This window comes from Panthera tigris, chromosome E2 (genome assembly GCF_018350195.1).
Source record: "Panthera tigris isolate Pti1 chromosome E2, P.tigris_Pti1_mat1.1, whole genome shotgun sequence".
Taxonomy (NCBI): Eukaryota; Metazoa; Chordata; class Mammalia; order Carnivora; family Felidae; genus Panthera; species Panthera tigris.
Window position 1 is genome coordinate 25274750 of NC_056674.1, and position 26632 is coordinate 25301381.

Genomic DNA, 26632 nt, shown 5'->3' on the forward strand with positions numbered 1-26632 from the left:
AGTCTCTGTCTGGTTTGGGAATCAAAGGAATGCTGGATTCATAGAATGAGTCTGGAAGTTTTCCTTCCCTTTATATTTTTTGGAACAGCTTGAGAAGAATAGGTATTATCTCTGCTTTAAATGTCTGTTAGAATTCCCCAGGGAAGCCATCTGGTCCTGGACTCTTCTTTGTTGGGAGAGTTTTGATAACTGATTCCATTTCTTCGCTGGTTATGGGTCCGTTCAAGTTTTCTATTTCTTCCTGTTTGAGTTTTGGAACTGTGTGGGTGCTTAGGAATTTGTCCATTTCTTCCAGGTTGTCCAGTTTGTTGGCATATAATTTTTCATAGTATTCCCTGATAATTGCTTGTATTTTTGAGGGATTGGTTGTAATAATTCCATTTTCATTCGTGATTTTATCAATTTGGGTCATCTCCCTTTTTGAGAAGCCTGCCTAGAGGTTTATCAATTTTGTTTATTTTTTCAAAAAGCCAACTCTTGCTTTCATTGATCTGCTCTACAGTTTTTTTAGATTCTCTATTGTTTATTTCTGCTCTGATCTTTATTATTTCTCTTCTTCTGCTGATTTAGGCTGTCTTTGCTGTTCTGCTTCTATTTCCTTTAGGTGTGCTGTTAGATTTTGTATTTGGGATTTTTCTTGTTTCTTGAGATAGGCCTGGATTGCAATGTATTTTCCTCTCAGGACTGCCTTCGCTGCATCCCAAAGCATTTGGATTGTTGTATTTTCATTTTCGTTTGTTTCCATATATTTTTTAATTTCTTCTCTAATTGCCTGGTTGACCCATTCATTCTTTAGTAGGGTGTTCTTTAACGGCCATGCTTTTGGAGGTTTTCCAGACTTTTTCCTGTGGTTGATTTCAAGCTTCATAGCATTGTGGTCTGAAAGTATACATGGTATGATCTCAATTCTTGTATACTTATGAAGGGCTGTTTTGTGACCCCGTGTGTGATCTATCTTGGAGAATGTTCCGTGTGCACTCAAGAAGAAAGTATATTTTGTTGCTTTGGGATGCAGAGTTCTAGATATATTTTTCAAGTCCATCTGATCCAATGTATCATTCAGGGCCTTTGTTTCTTTATTGATCCTGTGTCTAGATGATCTATCCATTGTTGTAAGTGGAGTATTAAAGTCCCCTGCAATTACCACATTCTTATCAATAAGGTTGCTTATGTTTGTGATAAATTGTTTTATATATTTGGGGGCTCCCGTATTTGGCGCATAGACATTTATAATTGTTAGCTCTTCCTGATGGATAGACCCTTTTATTATATAATGCCCTTCTTCATCTCTTGTTACAGCCTTTAATTTAAAGTCTAGTTTGTCTGATATAAGTATGGCTACTCCAGCTTTCTTTTGACTTCCAGTAGCATGATAGATAGTTCTCTATCCCCTTACTTTCAGTCTGAAGGTGTCCTCAGGTCTAAAAGGAGTCTCTTGTAGACAGCAAATAGATGGGTCTTGTTTTTTTTATCCACTCTGATACCCTGTATCTTTTGGTTGGAGCATTTAGTCCATTTACATTCAGTGTTATTATAGAAAGATATGGGTTTAGAGTCATTGTGATGTCTCTAGGTTTCATGCTTGTAGTGATGTCTCTGGTCCTTTGTGGTCCTTGCAACATTTCACTCACAGAATCCCTCTTAGGATCTCTTGTGGGGCTGGTTTAGTGGTGATGAATTCCTTCAGTTTTTGTTTGTTTGGGAAAATCTTTACCTCTCCTTCTATTCTGAATGACAGACTTGCTGGATAAAGAATTCTTGGCTGCTTTTTTTTTTTTTCTGTTCATCATATTGAAGATTTCCTGCCATTCCTTTCTGGCCTGCCAAGTTTCAGTAGATAGATACGTCACTAGTCTTATTGATCTCCCTTTATATGTTAGAGCATGTTTATCTGTAGCTGCTTTCAGAATTTTCTCTTTATCCTTGTATTTTGCCAGTTTCACTCTGATATGTCGTGCAGAAGATCAATTCAAGTTACGTCTGAAGGGGGTTCTCTGTGCCTCTTGGATTTCAATGCCTTTTTCCTTCCCCAGATCAGGGAAGTTCTCAGCTATTATTTCTTCAAGTACACCTTCAGCAACTTTCTCTCTCTCTCCCTCCTCTGGAATCCCTATTATACGTATATTATTGTGTTTCATAGCATCACTTAGTTCTCTAATTCTCCCCTCGTACTCCTGGATTTTTTTTCTTTTTCTCAGCTTCCTCTTTTTCCATAATTTTTTCTTCTTATTCACCTATTCTCCCCTCTGCCTCTTCAATCCGAGCTGTGGTCACCTCCATTTTATTTTGCACCTAATTTATAGCATTTTTAGCCCCTCCTGACTGTTTCTTAGTCCCTTGATCTCTGTAGCAATAGATTCTTTGCTGTCCTCTATACTTTTTTTAAGCCCAGCGATTAATTTTATGTCTATTATTTTACATTCATTTTCTGTTATATTGCTTAAATCGTTTTTGATCAGTTTGTTAGCTGTCACTACTTCCTGCAGTTTCTGTTGAGAATTCTTCCATTTCGTCATTTTGGAGTGGTGTACCTGGAGTGGTGCGGAACTGCAGGGCTCTTCCCCTGTGCTGTCTGGAGTAACTTGTGTTGGTGGGCAGGGCCACAGTCAGACCTGATGTCTGCCCCAAGCCCACCGCTGGGGCCACAGTCAGACTGGTGTGTACCTTATCTTCCCCTCTCCCGGGGTCAGGACTCACTGTGGACTGGTGTGGCCCCTGTCTGGGCTTCTTGCACACTCTCAGGCTTATGCTGCTGCTGCTTCTGTAGGATCTGGCGTATTAGCCAGGTTGGATCCACAAGGTGCACAGGGGTGGGAGGGGCAGGCTCAGCTTACTTTGCCTTTGGTCGTCTGCTGTGGGAGGGGCAGTGCTGCACCGGGAGGGAGGCAGACCATCGGAAGGATGGATCCACAGAAGCACAGCCGTTGGGTGTTTGCATGGTGCAAGCAAGTTCGGTGACAGCACTGGTTCCTTTTGGGAGTTTGGCTGGGGGATGGGCGAGGGAGATGGCGCTTCCCAGCGCCATTGTTCCCTGCGGAGCTGAGTTCTGTGCCCCGGGGCTCAACACCTCTCCCTCCCGTTGTCCTCTAGCCATCCCGCTCTCTGAGCAGAGCTGTTGACTTATAACATTCCAGATGTTAGGTCCTGCTGGCTGTCAGAACACACTCCATTCCGCTCCTCCGCTTTTGCAAGTCAGACTCGGGTGCTCTGCCTTGCCTGGCGGGCTGCTCCTCCACTGCCCTGGCTCCCTCCCACCAGTCCCTGTATTGCGCACAGCCTCTCCGTCCTTCCTACCCTCTTCCGTGGGCCTCTTGTCTATGCTTGGCTCCAGAGAGTCCATTCTGCTAGTCTTCTGGCAGTTTTCTGGGTTATTTATGCAGATGTGTGTGGAATCTAAGTGATCAGCAGGACACAGTAAGCACAGCGTCCTCCTACGCCATCTTCCTCAAAACTCCAGTGTAGGTATCATATGTTAATCAACTTGGAGAGACTTGGAGACAATCACCTGGCTATAATATAGATAAAACAAAAGTACCTTATAGTTTTTCCTTTACCAAAGTCCTTTCTTTCACATGCAGCTTCTTTCTGGAGAACGTGATGAAAGTTGTGACTGTCAGGAAGCGTGTTCTCTTAAACTCTTAAGTTCTCACCTTCTGCTTCTGTATATTTCTTTCCCTTTCCTGTCTCCTTATGTCTGCAATTACCCAACACACCTTTTTTTTTTGTTGTTGACAGGTCCACCTCTGTAAATTCTTTCATATTTGGCTCTTAAGGAAAGCAGAACACACTTCGTTTAGTATTTATTGTTTTATAACAAACCGACCAAAAGTTTGGTGGCTTACAACTATAACCATTTTATTTCTTATGGCTGGGAAGTTTCTGCTGGTTTTGACCGGGCTCACTATTATGGCTGCATTCAGCCGGTAGGTTGGCTGGGATGGCTGAGTAGGTCTCTCTCCTTTTAGGCTTAAATTCTCTAGGAGACTAGACTGGCTTCTTTACATGCAATCTCAGGACAGCATTCCAAAAGGGCAAGTATCTAATGTAAGAGTTATCAAGGTTCTACTTGTGTCATGTTTGCTCATATCTTTTTGGTTAAGCAAAGTCAATATGGGAAGGGCCTATATTATGAGTTATTGGGGGCCATTGGTGTAGCAGTTTACACCTCGGTGGTCATTAAGCTAAATGACAGTTTTTTCTTTTTCTCTCTGATTTTTAGTTTGGGAAGTTTCTATTGACTTCTTCAAGCTTACCGATTCTTTCTTCAACCATGGCATTCTTAATTTCTGTTATGGTGCTTTTGGTTTCTAGCATTTCCTTTTTTTCTGTTTGAGCCCTTAGGATATTAATCACAGTTATTTTAAATTCCCAGTCTTACAATTCCAAATTCTCTGTCATAACTGATTGTGGTTCTGATGCTTGCTTTGTCTATTCAAATTGCCGTTTTTGTTTGTTTTTTGCCATTTAGCATGCCTTTTGATTTTTGTTGAAAACTGGTCATGTATAGTGTGAGGCTTTATGTTTATCAAGGTATGAGTTAGGCTGCAATTCTTGGTTGCTGTAGCTGTGGGTGTCAGAGGCTAAAATTTCCTTTAGTGTCCTGTTTTCGTCTTCTTTGTTATCTTTAGACTTCCTTAGAGACTCTTTTTTAAAAGGGCTTGATCCTTGCTCACCTGTAATCCCCTGTTATACAGGAGCCTGGTTAATGTTGTGGTAAGATGTTGGGGGAAAGATGAAGTGTTCTATAGGTCTACAATTAGGTCTCACTCTTTAAGAAAGTCTATGACCCTTTACATGTGTTTCTCAGGTCCCTTCCCCTCAACCTTCATCCATTCCCGATGGTGAGACAGGAAGACAAGATGGGGCTAGAGGTGGGTATTTCACTTCTCTTAAACCGGTTAAGTAAGATCTAAAAACCTAAGTTGATTAGGTTGTTGTATAAAAATTTCCCCTGAGATCAGGGCTTTGTTAACATGAACAGTAGCTCTGGGAGTCTTTAAAAATGTTTAATTTCCCCCTCTTCCAACAGCAGCACAAGGAGATTTTTTTTCCAGATTTTGACCCCAAGAAACTGGTATGGCTCCTAGATGTGAAACTCATGAAAGTGCGAGGTCCCCTAAGTCTGGACCTCCAGGACTTTTTAATCTCTTAAACTAGTCTCAAACTCCATCTCCAGCAATTAGTCAATTACCTTTAATTGTTCTTGCTGGCCTCACTGTGACATCTGCTCTATTACGCTGTGATTCTATGTATTTGCCTCCTTTCCAGTTTTGGGGGCAGTGGTTTGCTTTGTGTTCTCAATTTTTTTATGAGTCTAAGAGGACTTGTTGATTTTTATTTTCACCTTTTTTTGGAGTGAGGGTGGGAGTATGAATTCCAAGCCTGTTGGACTAGAAACAGAAAGTCTCCAACACTGAACTTGTTAAAAGGAGATTTTTCATTCATTTGTTCATCATTCATTCATTCTTTCTTTCTTTAAAAATTTATTTCAAGAACTGGGCAACCAGGCATATTGTAAGATTGTTTATTGATTTTTAAAAAATATAAAATCCTTGAAATAAATTAAATAGGACTCATATTCCCAGTTACTACATACTGTGAATATGGCTAATTAAGTAACATATATTGTAATGGTTAGTAAACTCTCTAACTTAAACTTAGAAATAACAAATATTTTGTGTAAAGAACAATAACCATACTAAATTTCAGGGATGCCTGGGTGGTTCAGTCGGTTAAGCATCTGACTTAGGCTCAGGTCATGATCTCACGGTTCATGAGTTCGAGCCCTGCATTGGGCTCTGTGCTGACAGCTCAGAGCCTGGAGCCCGCTTCAGATTCTGTGTCTCCCTCTCTCTCTGCCCCTCCCCAACTCATTCTCTGACTCTGTCTCTCTCTCTCTCTCAAAGATAAATAAACATTAAAAAATATTAAAAAAAGAGCAATAACTATACTAAATTCCTGGCTATTTTTCCAAGTTATACAAAGATGCTAGAACAACTAAATGAAATCAATGGGAACATCTGTCTGGGATACTAGAGATTTTCCTCAATGCACTTAAGAAAGTAAAAGGAAATATTCAAAGATATTATAGCTTTTGTGTGTGGTATAGATTTCAAAAAACAGAACAAGATTTTATTAATTGTTAAATTATTTTCTTTTTGTGTTTTTGTACTTTCCTAATAAGGTCACATTTCTCATACTTTGACTTTTATAATACTACTTCAACCTTCTTCTTCTTTTTAATGTTTGTTTTTGAGAGAGAGAGAGAGAGAGAGAGAGCGAGAGCACGCATGAGCAGGGTAGGGGCAGAGAGAGAAGAAGACACAGAATCTGAAGCAGGCTCTGCGCCACTGTCAGCACAAGCCGGACATGAGCTCAAACTCCCCAACTGTGAGATCATGACCTGAGCTGAGATCAAGAGTAGGAAGCTCAACCAACTGAGCCACTCAGGCGCCCCCTTTACCTTTCTTCTTCTTCATTTTTCCTGATACATGTTGTACCAATCCTTCAAATGAAGACTTCCTCCACAAAGTGTTACCTGTCAATCAGTCCACAATGATCTTTTCTTTCTTTGAACTTCTTTTTTTTTTTATGTTTATTTTTGAGAGAGAGAGAGCGAGCATGAACGGGCAGGGGCAGAGAGACAGGGAGACATAGAATCTGAAGCAGGCTCCAGGCTCTGAGCTGTCAGCACAGAGGCTGACATGGGGCTTGAACTCACGAACTGTGAGATCATGACCTGAGGCGAAGACGGATGCTTAACTGACTGAGCCACCCAGGCATCCCTTTTTCTTTGAACTTCTATAGCACTTACTGTTTGCCATTAATTTGACACTTATTGCTTTGTAATTACTACCTATGAAGATATTTGAAAATATTTATGTTTAGCTTTATATGAAAAATAAAGTTCCTCATGGTAGCAACTACATCTTAATATTTTTGCACATAGCAACTGGCAAACTATCCTGCTCAGTTATCCAGGCAAATAAGGTCAAGGGCATCAAATTTCTAGGAAGTCTTATAAGTAATGATAAGGAATCCTTGTCTTTCTTATGACTCCACTCTAGATACATAAATCTCATAGAAGAAAGGGCCAGTGAACAGTGAAGTCATCATCTTCCAGAAAGTTATTTGTCTTCTGACAAATCCTTTATTAGTTGGTTATCATGTTATAGCAGCATTATCAACAATAGCCAAATTATGGAAAGAGCCCCAGTGTCCATTGACTGATGAATGGATAAAGAAGATGTGGTATGTATATACACAATGGAATATTCTCAGCCATCAAAAAGAATGAAATTTTGCCATTTGCAAAGACAGGAATAGAGCTAGAGAGTATTATGCTAATAAGTGAAATAAGTTAGAGAAAATTAAATTTGATACACTTTCACTCATATGTGGAATTTAAGAAAACAGAACAAACTATCATAGGGGGAAAAAAGAGAGAGGCAAACCAAGAAGCAGACTCTTGACTATAGAGAACAAACTGATGGTTAGCAGAGGGAGGGTGGGTGGGGGGATGGGTTGAATGGGTGGTGGGGATTAAGGAGGACACTTGTGAGTGATAAGCACTGGGTGTTTGTAAGTGTTGAAACACTAAATTGTACACCTGAAACTAACACATTGTAGATTATGTTAACTAACTGGAATTTAAATAAAAACTAAAAAAAAAATCAGGTTATTTTTTCTTGTTATCTGTCCAAATAAACTGTAGACTTTTTGAGGATAATGAATATATTTCATACTTCTTTTTTTTTTTTTTTTAAAGATTTTATTTTTTTAAAGTACTCTCTATACCTAATGTGGGGCTTGAATTCACAAACCTGAGATCAAGCATCGCATGCACTACTGACTGAAAAATTCCCTAATCTGGGAAAGGAAAAAAATATCCAGATCTAGGAGCCACAGAAACTACCATCAAAATCAGTAAAATCAGGCCAACACCATGACATATTGTAATTAAATTTGCAAAATATAGTGATAAAGAAAAAATCTTAAAAGCAGCAAGACAAAAGAAGTTAACTCACAAGGAAAAACCCATAAGGCTAGCTGGAGATTTTTCAACAGAAACGTGGCAAGCTAGAAATGAGTGTCACGATATATTCAAAGTGCTGAATGGGAAAAATCTGCAGCCAAGAATACTCTATCTATCCAGCAAGGCTACCATTCAGAATAGAAGGAGAGATAAAGAGTTTCTCAGACAAACAAAAACTAAAGGAGTTCTGAACACTAAACCAACTCTGCAAGAAAATATTAAAGGAAACTCCTTGAATGCAAAGGAGAGACCAAAAGTGACAGACAAGAAAGGATCAGAGAAAATCTCCAGAAACAACAAGAAACAAATAAAATGCAATAAATACATATCTATCTTTGAATATAAATGGACAATGCTCTCATCAAAAGACAAAGGGTGTCAGAATGGATTAAAAAGACAAGACCTATCTATACGCTGCCTACAAGAGACTCATTTTACATCTAAAGATACCTGCAGATTGAAAGTGAGGGAATAGAGAAACATTTATCATGCAAATAGATGTCAAAAGAAAGCCAGAGTAGCAATACCTATATTGGACAAACTAGACTTTAAAACAAAGACTGTAAAAAGAGACAATGAAGGGCATTATTATATAGTCATAAAGGGGACAATCTAATAAGAAGACCTAACAACTGTAAATATTTATGCACCCAACATTTCATAGAACCCAAAGAACATTCTAATTGACTTTTAAAATTTACAAAACTAGTTTTCAGTTTATGATTACAATGAGCCACACACTACTATCGTAGTAGAGAAAATCACTGGTTTTGGTTTGCCAAAAGAAATTTTTTTCTCCAATTCTGAATTGAATATTTCTCTTCATTGTCCCGTCTTAAAAATGGATATTTTATTAACAAATCCATTAATGTATGTATTTCATAAAAGATATGCTTAAACCTTTTTCTAGATGAATTAGAAATCTATTTTAGAGCTCATTTCTTTTCTAATAGGGTCAAATACATGTGTCATGATCCTGCTTTTTAATTTTTGTTAGTCCTGTGGCAACTTAATCATATATGAATGTAGATTCAGTTGTAGAATATGAATTAAAATATACTAATCAAAAAATATATGCAGAACTAAGTAAAATTATTTCAGATTTCTTGATCCTTTTAATGTGTACAGCTTGTTGGTGGTGACATTTTTCTTGCTGGGCACTTGAATTTTAAGGATTTTGTACTTTTCTGCTGTAGCTAAGATTTATGGTTTTATGGTACAGTTCTGATCTGTTGGGTAAACTACAGCAGAGTTGCAGTCACTATGCTAAAAACCAAAAGAAACGGAGGTGCCATTTATATATTAGCAATATGCCTTACAGTCAACTATTTTATTTCAACTTAAAACAATATGACTAATGAGAAAACTTTAGTTAATGTAAACAGAGTAAGACTTTTATGCCTGAAACATGCTTAACAATAAGAGTACATATCTTTCCCTAGGTGTCTTCCACACAGACATTCCAATTTTCCATTTTAACTGCTAAAATAATTTCTATTATTAATAATATAGTATATTAATTGTCATAAGTATCAATGGATAGAGGTACACACATAAAGGTACTTGTTTTTCGTCCTTGGTAATTACCTGGAAATTGTACTATGCTCATATTGATCTTTTCTACCGTACTAAGTTAAAATACTTATATAAGAATGATGATGTTAAAACAAAGTATATCCTAGAAAATAAACATTTTTAAATAGTGCTCTTAATAAAATGAGTCTAATTAATTGCAATGCCAAACAGTCCACTACACAACTGGTAGATTTCAAATGAGACTGTCAAATACTGTTAACATCTGAGTACCATAGCTCATTAATCAGAAATTCCTTCATTTTTGGTTCCATGATATATTATTTTTATATAATGTTCCCCTTCTCACATACATGAATGAGACAAATGAATCAATAAACAAATTGCTTGGTAGTATTGTATAAATGAAGTTTTATTAGATAGATAACTATTTTTTTTTTTATTAGAAAGTGAGAGCAAGTATAGGAGAGGACCAGAGGGAGAGTGAGAGCGAAAGCAAGAGTGAGAGAGAATCCTAAGCAGGCTCCATGCTCAGTGTGGAGCCCAATGCAGGGCTCAACCCATGACCCTGGGATCATGACCTGAGCCAAAATCAAGAGTATCAAGAGTTGGACAGATGCTCAACCGACTGAGCCACCCAGGCACCCCTGTATATATTTTTATTCTAGAAGCTTAAAAAGTGACAGATGTAGAAACCAAGTCAGCTGTGTCATGAAAGTGAGGTTAAGACACACAAGTTTCAGGTTGTTGTATGCCTTTGCCACTGCCCCCACCCCCTAGATCTACCACTGTCATTCTCTCATTTGAGAAACTAAACCTCAATTGTGGCAAGAGGAACTGGCAACGTATAGACCAGAAAGTTTTTTTTTTTCCATTCCTTCTGGATTAAAATCACTCAGGCTAAACTTTCCCTTCTGTGAAGATACTAATAGTGGATTCATGTTTCCTAATTCCTCCTGCTAAGTATAACTAAAATCCTGGAACTAGGTAGAAAGATCATGTCTGGAGACATTTTCCCCCCAGTTTTACTGAGATATAATTGACACAGAGTTCAAGGTATATAGCATAATAACTTGACTTAAACTGTAAAATGATTACCACAATAAGTTCAGTTAACATCTATAATCTCAAATAGATACATAAAGAAAAAGTTCTTTTCTTGTGATACGAACTCTTAGGATCTAATCTCGTAACATTCAAATATACCATACAGCAGTGTTAATTATAGCTATCATGTTGTATCTTACATCTCTAGCACTTATAACTGGAAGTTCATACCTTTTGACCACATTCCTCCGATTCTCCCTCACTCCAGCCATAAATCTGATCTCTTTTCCTATGAAGTTTTTTTTTTAGTTGTTTTTTTAAGACTCCACTTATATGTGAGATCATACAGTGTTTTTTAAAAAAATATATTCATTTAGGGGCACCTGGGTAGCTCAGTTGGTTAAGTGTCTGACTTCAGCTCAGGTCATGATCTCACAGTTTGTGAGTTCGAGCCCCACATCAGGCTCTGTGCTGACAGCCCAGAGCCTGGAACTTGCTTCAGATTCTGTGTCTCCCTCTCTCTCTGCCCCTTCCCTGCTCATGCTCTCTCTCTGTCTCTCAACAATAAATAAATGTTAAAAAATTAAAAAAAATATTCATTTATTCTGGGGAGGGCACAAGCAGGGGAGGGGCAGAGAGAGGGGGACAAAGGATCTGAAGCAGCTGACAGGCTGACAGCAGCAAGCCCGATGTGGGGCTCCAACTCATGAATTGTGAGATCATGACCTGAGCTAAGTCGAACACTCAACAGACTGAGTCACCCAGGTGCCCCAGATCATGGAGTATTTATCTTTCTGTCTTACTTATTTCATTTAGCATAATGCCCTCAAGGTCCATCCATGTTGTCACAAATGTCAGGCTTTCCTTCTTTTTTTATGGCTGAATAATAGTCAATTTGTGTGTGTGTGTGTGTGTGTGTGTGTGTGTACACACATGCTACAACTTCTTTATCCATTCTCTGCTGATGGACACTTAGGGTTGTTTTCATATCTTGGGTACTGCACATAATGCTGCTGTATACATAGGGAGCAAATATGTCTTTGACATAGTATTTTAATTTCCTTCAGACATATTCTCAGAAGTGGAATTGCTGGATCATCTGGTAGTTCTATTTTTAATTATTTTCCGGAAACTCCATACTGTTTTCTATAGTGGCTGCACCAATGTACAGTGCTACCAACAGGGCAAGAGGGTTCCCTCTTCTCTATATCCTTACCAGCATTTGTTATCTCTCATCATTTTGATGATGGCCATTCTAACAGGCATGAGGTGATGTCTCATTATGCTTTTGATTTGCATTTCCTGATGATTAATTACGTTGAGCACCTTTTCATGTACCTGTTGGTCATCAGTATACCTTTTTTGGAAAAGTGTCTATTCAGCTCCATTGTCCATTTTTAAATTGGATTACTTGTTATTTTGCTATTGAGTTGTATGAGTTCTATATATATATTGGATATTAACTCCTTATATATGATTTGCAAATATTTTTTTCCCATTCTGAGGCTATCTTTTCATTTTGTTGATCACTTCTTTTGAAGCTTTTTAGTTTGATATAGTCCTACATTTACTTTGTTTAATTTTGATTTTTTTTTTTGTTTGTACTTTAGGTATCAGACCCAAAAAGCCATTGCCAAGACCCATGTCAAAGAGCTTTTTTCCTGTGTTTTCTTCTAGTTTTATGGTTTCCAGTCTTATATTTAAGTTTTAGTCCAATTTGAGTTAATTTTGGTGAGTGTTATAAGACAGGAGTATAGTTCCATTCTTTCACAAGTGAATAACCAGTGTTCCCAACATCATTTATTGAAAAGATCATTATTTCCTCTGCTAAGTATTCTTGGCTCCCTTGTCAAATGTTAGTTGACCATGTATGTGGGGCTTTATTTCTGGGCTTTCCATTCTGTTCCACTGGTCTATGTGTCTATTTTTATGTCAGTTCCATACTGTTTTGGTTACTATAACTTTATAATATAGCTTTAAGTCAAAAAGTGTGATTCCTCTCACTTTGTCCTTCTTTGGAGACATTTTTGTTTGTCATGACCAGAGGGTGTTAGTGGAACCTAATGGGTTGAGGCCAGAAAGGCTGCTAAACAACCTATAATAAACAGAACAACACCCACAACAAAAAATTATCTGGCCCAAAATGTCAATAGTGCTAATTTGAGAAATCCTGCCATAGACTATAAAATACACAAATAGTATAAAATTTATGAATATTTAGTTAGGATTCCCCCTTTCTATCTACTTGCCTAAATAATATTATCTGCCAGACACTTTATGGCACTGCAAACAAAAAGATGAATTGGGACAAGATTTGATATAGAGAACAAACTGAGGGTTGCTGGAGGGGTTTGGAGTAGGGGGATGGGCTAAGTGGGCAAGGGGCATTAAGGAGTACACTTATTGGGATGAGCACTTGGTATTATATGTAGGGGATACATCACCGGATTCTACTTCTGAAATCATTATTGCACTATATACTAACTTGGATGTAAATTAAAAAACAAAAATAAATATAAAAAAAGGGAAAATATTTGAAAATTGAGGAGCTTATAATTTAAGGGCAAAAGAGGAGAGGCAAATCTAGATGGCTCTGGGTTCATTTTCTCCTACCTTTTGACAACCTAGTAAGAAGTTGGCTCAGCAGGTCTGAGTTTGATCAATAAAAGAACAAGCTAATAACTGAAGCTTAGTTCCAGAGATTTTTCCTTTCTAAGAAGGCCATTTTCCTTAACCAGGAATTTCTCTTTTCATCTAGACATTCCTCATTTTCTTCCAAGATCTGTAAAAAATACATTCTCTGGACATTTTATCTTCTACTGGAGCATTCTCCATGGTGCATCCCACTACAGTTGATTAAGGTGTGCCTTGCTGTAATATAGTGAGAGGACAGAGGGCCATGTATTCTGCTGTTTCTCTCCCTGTCAGTTATCACTAAACCTCATTGCACTTTTACACTACTTGGTACAAGTGATGAGTGTGTGCATACCTCCTTTAAGAACAAGCAAGGAAGGAAATAATTAAACAAAAAAAGCTGTAATAGAGTTATAAACAAATGTGAAGAAACTAGAAGCTATCAAAGTATAAAAGTATTTCTTTTAGCGAAGTTATTGAATTTACTATCTGAAGTAGCACTTTAGAGGAAAAAAAGATGCTGTCTTTCACCCCCTTAATTAAGTTTATTTCTAGCTATTTTATTGTTTTTGGTGTAATTGTAAATGGAATTGTTTTCTTAATTTCTCTTTCTGTTGTATAGAAATGCAACAGATTTATGTACATTGATTTTGTATTGTTTGACCTTATTGAATTGATATTTATTAGTTCTAGTTGTGGAGTCTTTAGGATTTTCTACATATATGATCAAATCATCTGCAAACAGTGAATATTTTACTTATTCTTTACCAATTGAGATGCCTCTTACTTCTTTTTCTTGTCTTATTGCTGTGGCTAGGATTTCCAGTACTATGTTGAATACAAGTGGAGAGAGTGGAATCCTTTTCTTGTTCCTTATCTTAGGGGAATAGCTCTCAGTTTCCCCCCATTGATTATGATGTTCTCTGTGGGTTTTTCATACATGGCCTTTATTATGTTGAGGTATGTTCCCTTTAACCCTACTTTGTTGAGGGTTTTTTTTTTTTTATAATAATGAATGGATGTTGTACTTTGTTAAATGCTTTTCATGTATCTACTGAAATGACCATATGTTATCCTTTCTCATATTGATGTGATGTGTCACACTGATTGATTTGCAAATAGTAAAACATGCTATACAGGAATAAATCCCAGTTGATTGTGGCGAATGATTTTTTAATGTATTGTTGGATTCAGCTCATCAATATTTTGTTGAGGATTTTTGCATATATGTTCATTAGAGATATTGGACAGTAGTTCTCTTTTTTTGTAGTGCCTTTGCCTGGTTTTGGTGTCAGGGTAATCCTAGCTTTCCCTCCTCTTCTATTTTTTGGAATAGATTGAGAAGAATAGGAATTAACTCTTCTTTAAATGTTTGGTAGAATTCACCTGTGAAGCTTTCTGTTCCTAGACTTCTGTTTGTTGGGAGTTTTGAATCCTGATTCAATTTCATTGCTGGTAATTGGTCTGTTCAAATTTTCTGTTTCTTCCTGCTTCAGATTTGGGAGATTATAGGTTTCTAGGAATTTATCAATTTCTTCAAGGTTGTCCAGTTTGTGATATAATTTTTCATAATATTCTATTACAATCCTTTGTATTTCTGTGATGCTGGTTATTATTTCTTCTTTTTTATTTCTTATTTTGTTTATTTGAGTTCTCTTTTTCTTGATTAGTATGGTTAAATGTTCATCAATTCTGTTGATTTTTTCAGAGTACCAGCTCCTGAATTTCATTGACATGTTGTATTTCATTTTTAGTTTCTATTTCATTTGTTTCTGCTTTTAATCTATTATTTCCTTCAACTAGTTTTGGGGTTTGTTTGTTATTTTTTTTCTGGCAACTTTAGGTGTTGATAGGTTTAAGATTTTTCTTGTTTCTTGAGGTAGAACTGTATTGCTATAAACCTCCCTGATTGGGTTGTGTTTTCATTTTCATTTTTTTCCCCATGTATTTGGATTTCCTCTTTTATTTCTTGGTTGACCCATTCATTGTTTAGTAGCATGTTATTTAACTTCCATGGGTTTGTGTTCTTTCAGATTTTTTCTTTTGGTTGATTTCTAGTTTCATAGTGCTGTGGTTAGAAAAGATACATTGTATGACTTCAATCTTTCTAAATTTGTTGAGACTTGTTTTGGGGCCTAATATGTGATCTATTCTGGAGAATGTTCCATGTGCACTTGAAGGACTGTGTATTCTGCTGTTTTAGGATGGATTGTTCTAAATATATCTGTTAGATCCATTTGATCCAGTGTATCATTCAAAGCCACTGTTTCCTTGTTGATTTTCTGTTTGGATGATCTGTCCAATGTTTTAAGTGGGGTGTTCAAGTCCCCTAAAATTATTGTATTACTATTAATTACTTGCTTTATGTTTGTTATTAGCTGATTTATGTATTTAGGTGCTCTCATGTTGAGTGCACTAATATTTATAATTGTTTCAACGTCTTGTTGGATTGTTCCCTTTATGATTATATACTGTCCTTCTTTGTCTATTAACTGTCTTTGTTTTGAAGTCTATTTTGTCCAATATAAGTATTGCTACCCTGGCTTTATTTTCACTTTCATTTGCATGATAAATGCTTTTCCATTCCTTCCCTTTCAACCTTCATGTGTTTGTACTGAGTCTCTTCTAGGCATCATATAGGTGGGTCTTGCTTTTTTATCCATTCGGTCACCTTATGTCTTTTGATTGGAGTGCTTAGTCCATTTACATTCAAAGTAATTATTGATAAGTATGTACTTTTTGTCATTTTGTTACTTGTTTTATGGTTGTTCTGGTAGTTCTTCTCTGTTCTTTTTTTCGCTTGCCCTCTTCTCTCATGGTTTGTTGGCTTTCTTTAGTGATATATTTGGAAACCTTTCTCTTTATTTTTTTTGCATATCTATTACTGGTTTTTGATGTGTGGTTACCATTAGTTTCATATATAACATTTTAGGTATATAGCAGGCTACATTAAGTTGATGGTCACTTAAGTTTGAATCCATTCTTTATTCTTTTCCCTTCACATTTTAGGTATATGGTATCATATTTCAAATCCTTTTATTTTCTGAATCCTTTGACTGATTTTTATAGATATTCTTAATTTTACTGCCTTTATGCTTCCTTCTTTTCTTACTCTTACTTATGGTCTTTCCTTTCCACTCAAAGAATCCCCTTTAACATTTCTTATAGAGCTGTTTTAGTGTCATGAATTCCTTTAATTTATGTTTGTCTCGGGAAAGTATCTCTCCTTCTATTCTGAATGAGAGCCTTGCTGGACTTTTCTTTCAGCAGTTTGAATATATCATTCCACTCCCTTCTGGCCTATAAAGTTTCTGCTGTAAAATCAGCCGATAGCCTTATGGGGTTTACCTTGTATATAACTGTTTTATTTCCCCTTTCTGCTTTAAAAATTATCTTTATTGCTACTCTTTGCCATTTTAACTACCATATGTCTTAGTGTGGACCTCCATGGGTTGAGGGCACTCTGTGCCTCATGGATGTGCATTTCTGTTTCCTTCCCTAGATTTCTGAAGTTTTCAGATGTTATTTCTTCAAATACATTTTCTGCCCCCTTTTCTCTCTCCTCCTTTTGCGAATGTTATTCTTCTTAATGATGTTCTAAGGTTCCCTAAGTCTCTTTTCACTTATTATTGTTATTTTTTCCTCTCTTCTGTTCAGCATGCTTTCCATTACCATGTCCTTTAGGTCACTGACACATTCTTCTGCTTCATTCCCTCTAGTGTATTTTTCATTTCAGTTATTGAGTTCTTCATGTCTGATTGGTTCTTTTTCATATTTTTTAAACCTCTTTGTTAAGGGTCTCACTAAGAACCTCCAGGCTTTTCTCCAGTTCAGTGAATACCTTCATGACCACTACTTTAAATGACCTATCAGGCATATAACTTATCTCTGTTTGGTTCAGTGTTCTTGCTGTGATTTTGTCCTGTTCTTTCATCTGGGATATGTTCTCCTGTCTCCTTATTTTGTCTAAATATCTGAGTCTGTTTCTATGTGTTAGCAAAGTCAGCTATAGCTCCTGCCTTGAAAGTAGTGGCCTTAGGAAGAAGAGATCCTGTAGGGTCTTGCATTGCAATGTCTCCTGTTCACCAGAACCTGGCACTTCAGGGGTGTCTTCTGTATGTGCTGTGTGCACCTACTGTTGTGGCTAAGCTGCATTTGCTTTCAATCCAGTTGTCTGAAATGGTTTTTTTTTTTTTTTTTTTTTTTTTGGCTGTTGTGGGCAGGTTTTGGTCCTGTTGTTAGTCGGCCAGTTTGGGGTTGCCTTGGCCTTGAGTTGAGTCATAGCTGGTGTTTGCCAGAGACGGAGTAGCAGCAAACTACCCAGCACTTTTCCTGTGTTGTCCCCTGAGAAGTTTTGGGTGGTGGGTGGGGCCTGCAGCCAGACCAGCTCTCTGTCCTTAGCTCACTGCTGGGGCCATAGCTGGACTGGTATGCTTGGTTATCTTTCTTTCTACCAGGGGCAGGAGTCACTTTATAGAGTGGTGCTGGCCTGTCGAGGCTGCTTGCATACTGTCAGGCTTGTGGCACCACTTTGGATGGATTCTGGACAAGGTGGGGTGGGTTCACAGGAGAACGCGGGGGTGGGGCACACTGTTAGCAAGCTAGGTGGGGTATGTTGGTGCTTTCCTGTTTTGCGTGGGTATCTGTGTATCTAGGGGAAATTGAGGGAAATGGTGTACACCAGCTTCACTGTTCCTGGAGAAGTCTCCCAATGATTCCTGACCCTCCAGGTTATACTCTGAGATTAGTAACAAATCTTTCTCCCATATACCCAATGCATTTTGAAACTTGCTTCTATGCTGTATCCCCTTGGGCTGTTTGTGCTCTCTCCTCAAGGGTGGGGGACTCAATTTCCCACTGCCCTGCTGGCTCTTCTAGGGCTCAATGTGCTGTGTTTTTTGTTTTTGTTGTTATTTATTTATTTTTTTTTGAGAGAGAGAGAGAGAGACAGTGCAAGTGAGGGAGAGGCAGAGGCAGAGAGAGAGAGAACATCCCAAGCAGGCTCCACACTCAGCACAGAGCCAGACAGGGCTTGACATGGGGCTTGATCTCATGACTGTGACAGCACAACCTGAACCAAAATCAGGAATCAGATGTTTAACCGACTGAGCCACCCAGGTGGCTCAAATGCACTGTCTCTTAAACTCTCCTATTATTAACCACTTTAAACACAACAGATAGTTATGCTCAACAAATAGTTAGAATTTGATGAAAGTTATAGGTCCCCGAATCTGCTGATTTTTAAACTGCCAGATGTGAAGCCCCAATGACTGCAAGAGTTTGTGAAATTATGTCCCTCTGTTTTTCAAAGCCACGTTATGAGGATTAGTCTTCTGTGCCTGGGGTGCTTGGTGTGAGTGAATGTTTCTTTCCCTTCTCTGAGCTGCTGGGTCCCTCCTTCCTAAAGCCAGTCCTGCAGGTCCATTTAGCTCCAGACCACATCTCTGTCCTTCCTACCCTCTTGGATGTGACCTCTTCTGTACATTTAACTGTGGAGAGTCTGTTCTGCCAGTCTTTGGGTTATCTTCTGGATTATTTACATTGATGTGAGGATTATCTACTTGTATCCTTGGGACAAGTTGAGCCCAGGATCATCCTATTCTGCCATTTTCCCTACAAGTTCTCTATCCATTCATCTGTTAATCTACACTTGGGTTGCTTTCACCTTTTGGCAATTGTGAATCAAGCTGCTATGAACATGGGTTTACAAATATATTTTGGAGACCTTGTTTAAAATTCTTTTGGGTATATACCCAGAGTGAGACTGCTGGATCATATAGTAAATTCTGTTTAATTTTGTGAGAACTGTCATTCTGTTTTACATAGCGGCTGCACCATTTACATTATTGTCATGTCTGTCTGTTCAGACCACTATAGAAAAAAATGCCATAGGCTAGGTAGCTTATAAACAACAGTAATATATTTTGCACTGTTCTGGAGGCTGGGAGGTCAGAGATCAAGAAACTAGCATGATTGTATTCTGGTGAGAGTCTGCTTCCTGGTTCATAGTCAGAGCCTTCTTGCTGTGTCCTCACATGATGGGAAGGGGGAGGCAATTCTCCAGGGCTTCTTTTATAAGGGCATTAATCACTTTCCAAAGGCCCCATCTTCTAATACCCTGGATATTAGGATTTCCACAGGAATTTTGGGGGAATATAAATTTCTGCCTATAGCATATGCCTATAGCACAGGGTTCTATTTCTCTGCATCCTTACCAATGCTTGTTACTTTCTGCATTTTTGTTTGGTTAGTAGTCATCCTAATAAGTGTGAGGTAGAATCTCATTATGGTTTTGATTTGTATTTCTCCAATGATCAGTTTTATTGAACATCTTTTCAAGTATTATTAATCATTGGTATATCTTTTATGGAGAGTTATCTACCCAAGTTTTGTCCATTTTTGAATTGTGTTTGTTTTTGTTGTTGAGCACTGCCACAGATTTAAGATTTCTGTCTGAGGTAATAACTGATTCTAAGTGCTTTCCTATTATATTTCATTTAATAGTTACAAACTGCATAGCAGCCTTTGAAATAACTATCCACTCACAGGGTAGAGTATGAGAAGAATTAATGCTAGGAGAACCTTAAAGAATATCAATTAGCTTGTGAAACATAGCAGAGATTTAAAAAATTGATTACAAGGTTTGAATCTGTATATTTTTGTTCTTAACATTTAGTTTTTGAATCTGAGAACTAAGCCTGAGTTGGCCAATGTTATGGAATAATTTTTTTCTGTTTTCCATTTTAAGAAGTCTTTAGAACACTAGTATCTCCTTTCTTAAACTACTTGAGTGTATTAAATGATATCTTCCTAGGTGAGAAAGATAATTTAACTCTTTAAAAAATTTTTTTTAAATGTTTATTTTTGAGAGACAGACAGAGTGCGAGCAGAGGAGGGGTAGAGAGAGGGAGACACAGAATCTGAAGCAGTCTCCAGGCCCTGAGCTGTCAGCACAGAGCCCGATGCAGGGCTTGAACTCACAAACTGTGAGATCATGACCTGAGCCAAAGTCGGACGCTCAACTGACTGAGCCACCCAGGCATCCCAAGATAATTTAACTCTTAATAACAAACACCCATTCCATCTCATCTACTAAATTATTCATATATCACTAAAATAAATTCTAAAATATTTACAGATTAAAGAATAAGTACTTCTTACTACCTACTTTAATATAAAGGAATAACAATAGTCACGTAATATTTGGCAGAGTGTACTATTTGGTTCCTAGTGTTTAGCCTATGAATATTGGGTTTTCTAACCTACGAATGTAACTAAACCATTCTTTTTGGTTTTTTACATAGAATGCCTGTTCTATGAATTATTGAAAAACTTTCAAAAGTATTTTTGCTTACATGGAAAAAGTTCAAGGATACCAAAATTAATATAGTAAAAACACATTTAATAAAACAATCTGGTCATACATTTTAATTTAATTATTTTAATTCTTTGGTTAAAATACCTGAATTTACTATAGTCTTAACTGTTGAAAGTGTAATTTCTTTGTCTTAAATGAAGAATGTTAGAAATATTAGAAATTTTAAGGTACATCTATTATCTTCTTCAGAATGTATTAGGAAAATGGAAATCTATGTTCATTAAATCAAGGAAAAAAGAAATGCAAAAGCAGAATACCAGAATCATAACATTTCCTTGTTTTACTGAGAATTTTTCTCCTCTTCCTTATGTACCAATATATGTACTATTATGATACTAGAGTGCTTTTTAAAATTTTTTAAAAAATGTTTATTTATTTTTGAGAAAGAGACAGAGCATGAGCAGGCGAAGGGCAGAGAGAGAGGGAGACACAGAATCTGAAGCAGACTCCAGGCTCCGAGCTGTCAGCACAGAGCCTGATGCAGGGCTCGAACTCACGAACCAGGAGATCATGACCTGAGCCCAAGTCGGATGCTTAACCAACTGAGCCACCCAGGCGCCCCACTAGAGTGCTTTTTTAATTCTTATGTATTTACATTTAAAAGCTTTATGCACTATATATAGCTGAAAGGAAATTTTATGCCCAGTATTACAAATCAGAACATCCATGTACAATGCTTTGTACAATGCCTGGTCAGAGTAAGTACTAATCACTGTTGGCTATTATTATTACTGAAGAGTATCCTCAAGTCCTAAGGCCATAAAAGATAGTAACAATGTCCCTTAGAAACAACATCAAGCAGTTTGTTAGAATCACTGGTCAATTTGACACATCTCTGAAGGCAAGGGAAATAAAAGCAAAAATGAACTACTGTAACCTCATCAAGATAAAAAGCTTCTGCACAGCAAAGGAAAAGGCAACCAATGGAATGGGAGAAGATATTTGCAAATGACATATTGGATAAAGGGCTCATGTCCAAAATCTATAAAGAACTTACCCAAACTCAACACCCGAAAAACAAATAACCAGTGTAGAAATGGGCAGAAGACATGAATAGACACTTTTCTAAAGAAGACATCCAGATGGCCAACAGACACATGAAAAGATGCTCAACATCACTCATCATCAGGGAAATACAAATCAAAACCACATTGAGATACGACCTCATGGCTAAAATTAACAACTCAGGCAACAACAGATGCTGGCAAGGATGTGGAGAAACGGGAACTGGTGGGAATGCAAACTAGTGCAGCCAGTCTGGAAAGCAGTACAGAGGGTCCTCAAAAAATTAAAAATAGAATATCCAAGGGATACAGGAGTGCTGATGCATAGGGGTACATGTACCCCAATGTTTATAGCAGTGCTCTCAACAATAGCAAAATTATGGAAAGAGCCTAAATGTCCATCAACTGATGAATGGATAAAGAAGATGTGGCTTATATACACAATGGAATACTCTTGGCAATGAGAAAGAATGAAATCCTGACATTTGCAACAACATGGATGGAAAGGGAGGTATTATGCTAAGTGAAATAAGTCAGAAAAAGACAGATATATGTTTTCACTCATATGTGGAATTGTAGAAACTTAACAGAAGACCATAGGAGAGGGGAAGGGGAAAAATAGCTTCAAACAGAGAGGGAGGCAAACCATAAGGGACTCTTAGATACAGAGAACAACGTGAGGGTTGATGGTGGGGGGTAGAGGGGCAGGGTGAAAACGGGTGATAGGTATTGAGGAGGGCACTTGTTGGGATGAGCACTGGGTGTTGTATGTAAGTGATCAATCATAGGAATCTACGCCTAAAATCAAGAACATACTGTATACACTGTATGTTAGGTAACTTGACAATAAATCATATATATATATATATATATATATATATATATATATATATATATAAATTGTGGGAAGATCAAAGCTGAAGCAATACTTGCTCACTGATATGAACTAGCATTAACTTTACTATTTTACATTCACTTTAATGCTGCTGGGAGCTCCTATATAAAGAGCCTTTCAGAATGTTCTTTAAAATAAAACCAAGACTTGGAAAGCACAATAAAATTCAATTTATCCTGATCAAAACACAAAACAAACAAAAAAGCATCACTGGTAAATTGACTCCTCCTGTCACTTAACTACTAAATAAAGTAGGATCAGCAACCTCCTAGAAAGTCAAAGGATGTACCCATTATTTAAATGCTGTTTCTGAAATCACTACAAAACACAAATCATTAAGTACAAAGTCTTAAGCCTAAACCAAAACCAAAACATCATAAAACAACAGTTTATGTTTATTAAATTTAGTCATTTTCACTTTACACAGTTACCATGGTTAAAACAGAAATGAAACAAAGATTATTAGGGATAATTTCCTCTTTTTAGGATACCCTAAGCTTTTTACAAGATGACACTTAAAAATATTGTAGTAGTATTAAGAATGTACAGGTTTTGTAGCATCTTTTCATGTCTGGTAGTCATCTGGATGTCTTCTTTGGAAAAGTGTCATTTCATGTCTGCTGGCCATTTCTTCATTGGATTACTTGTTTTTGAGGTGTTGAGTTTGAGAAGTTCCTTATAGATTTTGGATACTAACCCTTTATCTGATATGTCATTTCTAAATACCTTCTCTCATTCTGTCAGTTGCCTTTTAGCTTTGTTGATTGTTTCCTTTGCTGTGCAGAAGTTTTTATCTTGATGAAGTCCCAATAGTTCATTTTTGCTTTTATTTCCCTTGCCTCTGGAGACATGTCAGGTAAGAAACTGCTGCAGCCAAGGTCAAAAAGGTTGCTGCCTGTTTTCTCCTCTAGGATTTTGGTGGTTTCCTGTCTTACATTTAGGTCTTTCATCCATTTTGAGTTTATTTTTGTGCATGGTGTAAGAAAGCGGTCCAAGTTCATTCTTCTGCATGTCACTGTCCAGTTTTCCCAACACAATTTGCTGAAGAGACTGTCTTTTTTCTACTGGATACTCTTTCCTGCTTTGTTGAAGATTAGTTGGCCATCTATATATGTCCATTACTGGGTTCTCTATTCTGTTCCATTGATCTATGTGTCTGTTTTTGTGCCAGTACCATACTGTCTTTATGATTACAGCTTTGTAATACAGCTTAAAGTCCAGAATTGTGATGCTTCCAGCTTTGGTTTTCTTTTTCAGGATTGCTTTGTCTATTCAGGGTCTTTTCTGGTTTCAAACAGATTTTAGGATTGTTTGTTCTAGTCTGTGAAGAATGCTGGTGTTATTTTGATAGAGATTGTATTGAATATGTAGATTGCTTTGGGTAGTATTGACATTTTAACAATATTTGTTCTTTCAATCCATGAGCATGGAATGTTTTTCCATTTCTTCGTGTGTTCTTCAGTTTCTTTCATAAGCTTTCTATAGTTTTCAGCATACACATCTTTTACCTCTTTGGATAGGTTTATTCCTAGGTCATTTATGTTTTTTGGTGCAATTGTAAATGGGATCGATTCCTTACTTTCTGTTTCTGCTGCTTCATTATTGATGTATAGAAATGCAACCGATTTCTGTACATTGATTTTATAGCCTGTGACTTTGCTGAATTCATGTATCAGTTCTAGCAGTTTTTTGGTGGAGTCTTTCAGGTTTTCCATGTAGAGTATCATGTCATCTGCAAGGAGTGATAGTTTGACTTCTTTTTTCCCAATTTGGATGCCTTTTATTTCTTTTTGTTGTCTGATTGCCGAGGCTAGGACTTCCAGTTCAATATCACTCATCAACAGGGAAATACAAATCAAAACCACACTGAGAAACCACCTCACACCTGTCAGAATGGCTAAAATTAACAACTCAGGAAACAACAGATGTTGGTAAGGATTGAGAGAAAGGGGAACCCTTCTGCACTACTGGGGGGAATGCAAACTGGTGCAGCCATTCTGGAAAACACTATGGAGGTTCCTCAAAAAATTAAAAATAGTACTACCCTATGATCCAGCAACTGTACTACTAGGTATTTATCCAAAGCATACAAAAATGCTGATTTGAAGGGATACATGCATCCCAATGTTTATGGCAGCAGTACCAACAATAGCCTAATTATGAAAAAAGACCAAATGTCCCATCGACTGATGAATGGATAGAGAAGATATGGTATGTGTGTGTGTGTGTGTGTGTATAATGGAATACTACTCAGCAAGCAAAAAGAATGCAATCTTTCCATTTGCAACCACATGGATAGAACTGGAGTGTATTATGCTAAGAGAAGTAAGTCAGGCAGGGAAAGACAAATGTACAATTTCACTCATATGTGGAATCTGAGAAACACAACAGATGAACATAGGGGAAGGGAAGGAAAAATATGTTAACAACAGAGAGGGAGCCAAACCATAAGAGACTGTAAAATACAGAGAACAAACTGAGGGTTCCTGGAGAGGAGGTGGGTGGAAGGATTGATGGGCATTAAGGAGGGCACTTGTTGGGATGAGCACTGGGTGTTATATGTAAGTGATGAATCACTGGGTTCTACTCCTGAAACCAATACTACACTGAATGGTAATTCACTTGACTTTATAAATACATTATAAGAAAGAAAAATAAAAGAATGTGTAGGTTTTGTAGTTAGTGCTGAGTTTAAGTCCAGCTCTACTAGTTAAGAGCTGACTGAAACAGCTAAATTACTTGAGCTCCCGGAGCCTCAGCATCCTCAGGTGTAGACTGAGGGCTGCCATGCAAGGGTGCTGTGAAATTCAATGAGATACCATAGAGTGAGTTTGCAATAGTGGCCAGCATAAAGTAGAGGCTTTATAATAATAAACACAGATCTATTAATTTTAATTCAGTTTTTTCAATAGTTTATACTACTTTATGTTAGATGAAGAAATTGTTTTTGCAACCAGTTATGAACTGTCACTATAATCTATTTTGGTTAAGCTTTCTGTTCAAGTTTTCTGTCTCAAATCTTATTTTAAAGAAATATAAATCCTTGAACTGGTTTTATGTTAGCATTTCAACCAATACTTGGGTGTCCTAGAAAGGGCAAAGCACATAAAGACAAAATTAGGTATAGAACCAGTCTTTAATGAGTCTATAGTCTAATGGGAGATAAGACAGATATAGAACTATTGACACAAGGTAGAGTGTGGTAGGTGTTATAAGAGAGGTACACCATCAAGTTCTACTGACGTTTGGTGGGAAGAGAGTTTATTTCCAGTTTTTGAAGGAGGGTTAGTGAAAGACTGATTGCCTAAGTTATTTATACTTACTTCATTAAATGAAATAAGTACATCTTTTTTTCATGTGCTCTGGAACAGCTTACCTAGCAATTAAATTATCTACATGTTAAAACTCAAACAGAATTAACTGATAAAAGATAAAACCAACTGGTCCCAGGAACTTTTTTGTACAGTTTGATATGTATCTGAACTAAAACATAGATAAGTAATTTGTTCAAATTGTCTATATCCTTATTCAAATAATCTTGACTAACAATGATGTACTTATTAAAGTATTTGTTTTTAGTCATGTTTGTCAATTTCTCCGTGAATTTTACTAAACAGCTTTTGTTTTATGGAATGTTTCTATGCTGAAGCAGTATTATAATTGAGAGTCTTAAGTGTGTATAATTAGCTAAAAAGGAAACTCATTCTTTTATATTTCATTTATTGTTAAGCCATTATGTAAAAAGAGAATGGTCATATACGGATTCTTCCTTTTTTTGGTGCATAAAAATGGACGAGTAACAGCAACTCTTTTTATACTTATTCATGGTTAGGACTCTAGGAATCTCAAAGAAGCCCATTAATATGTTAGGGTTCCTTTTCTTATTTAGGGAATTGAAATTAGAACAGTTGTATTTACTATGATTTGGACCTCCTCTCAGTCAGCTAGCCATCTGTCAAAAACGGACATCCTTTGCTTAGTCTTATTTCTTTTTTGTTTTGATTGCATTTCCCTTTATTATTTATTCAAATATACAACTAGAAGTTTTTATTTATAATCACATATTAAAAAACCTATATATAACATTGTAGCTTCTATTTCACATA

General features: G+C 37.0%; 1 protein-coding gene across 1 annotated transcript in view; it reads right to left on the bottom strand.

The window, feature by feature from the left end:
• Window positions 1-26632, bottom strand: part of ITFG1 (integrin alpha FG-GAP repeat containing 1) — a 342370-nt gene that overhangs the window by 36831 nt on the left and 278907 nt on the right. The window lies entirely within an intron of this gene.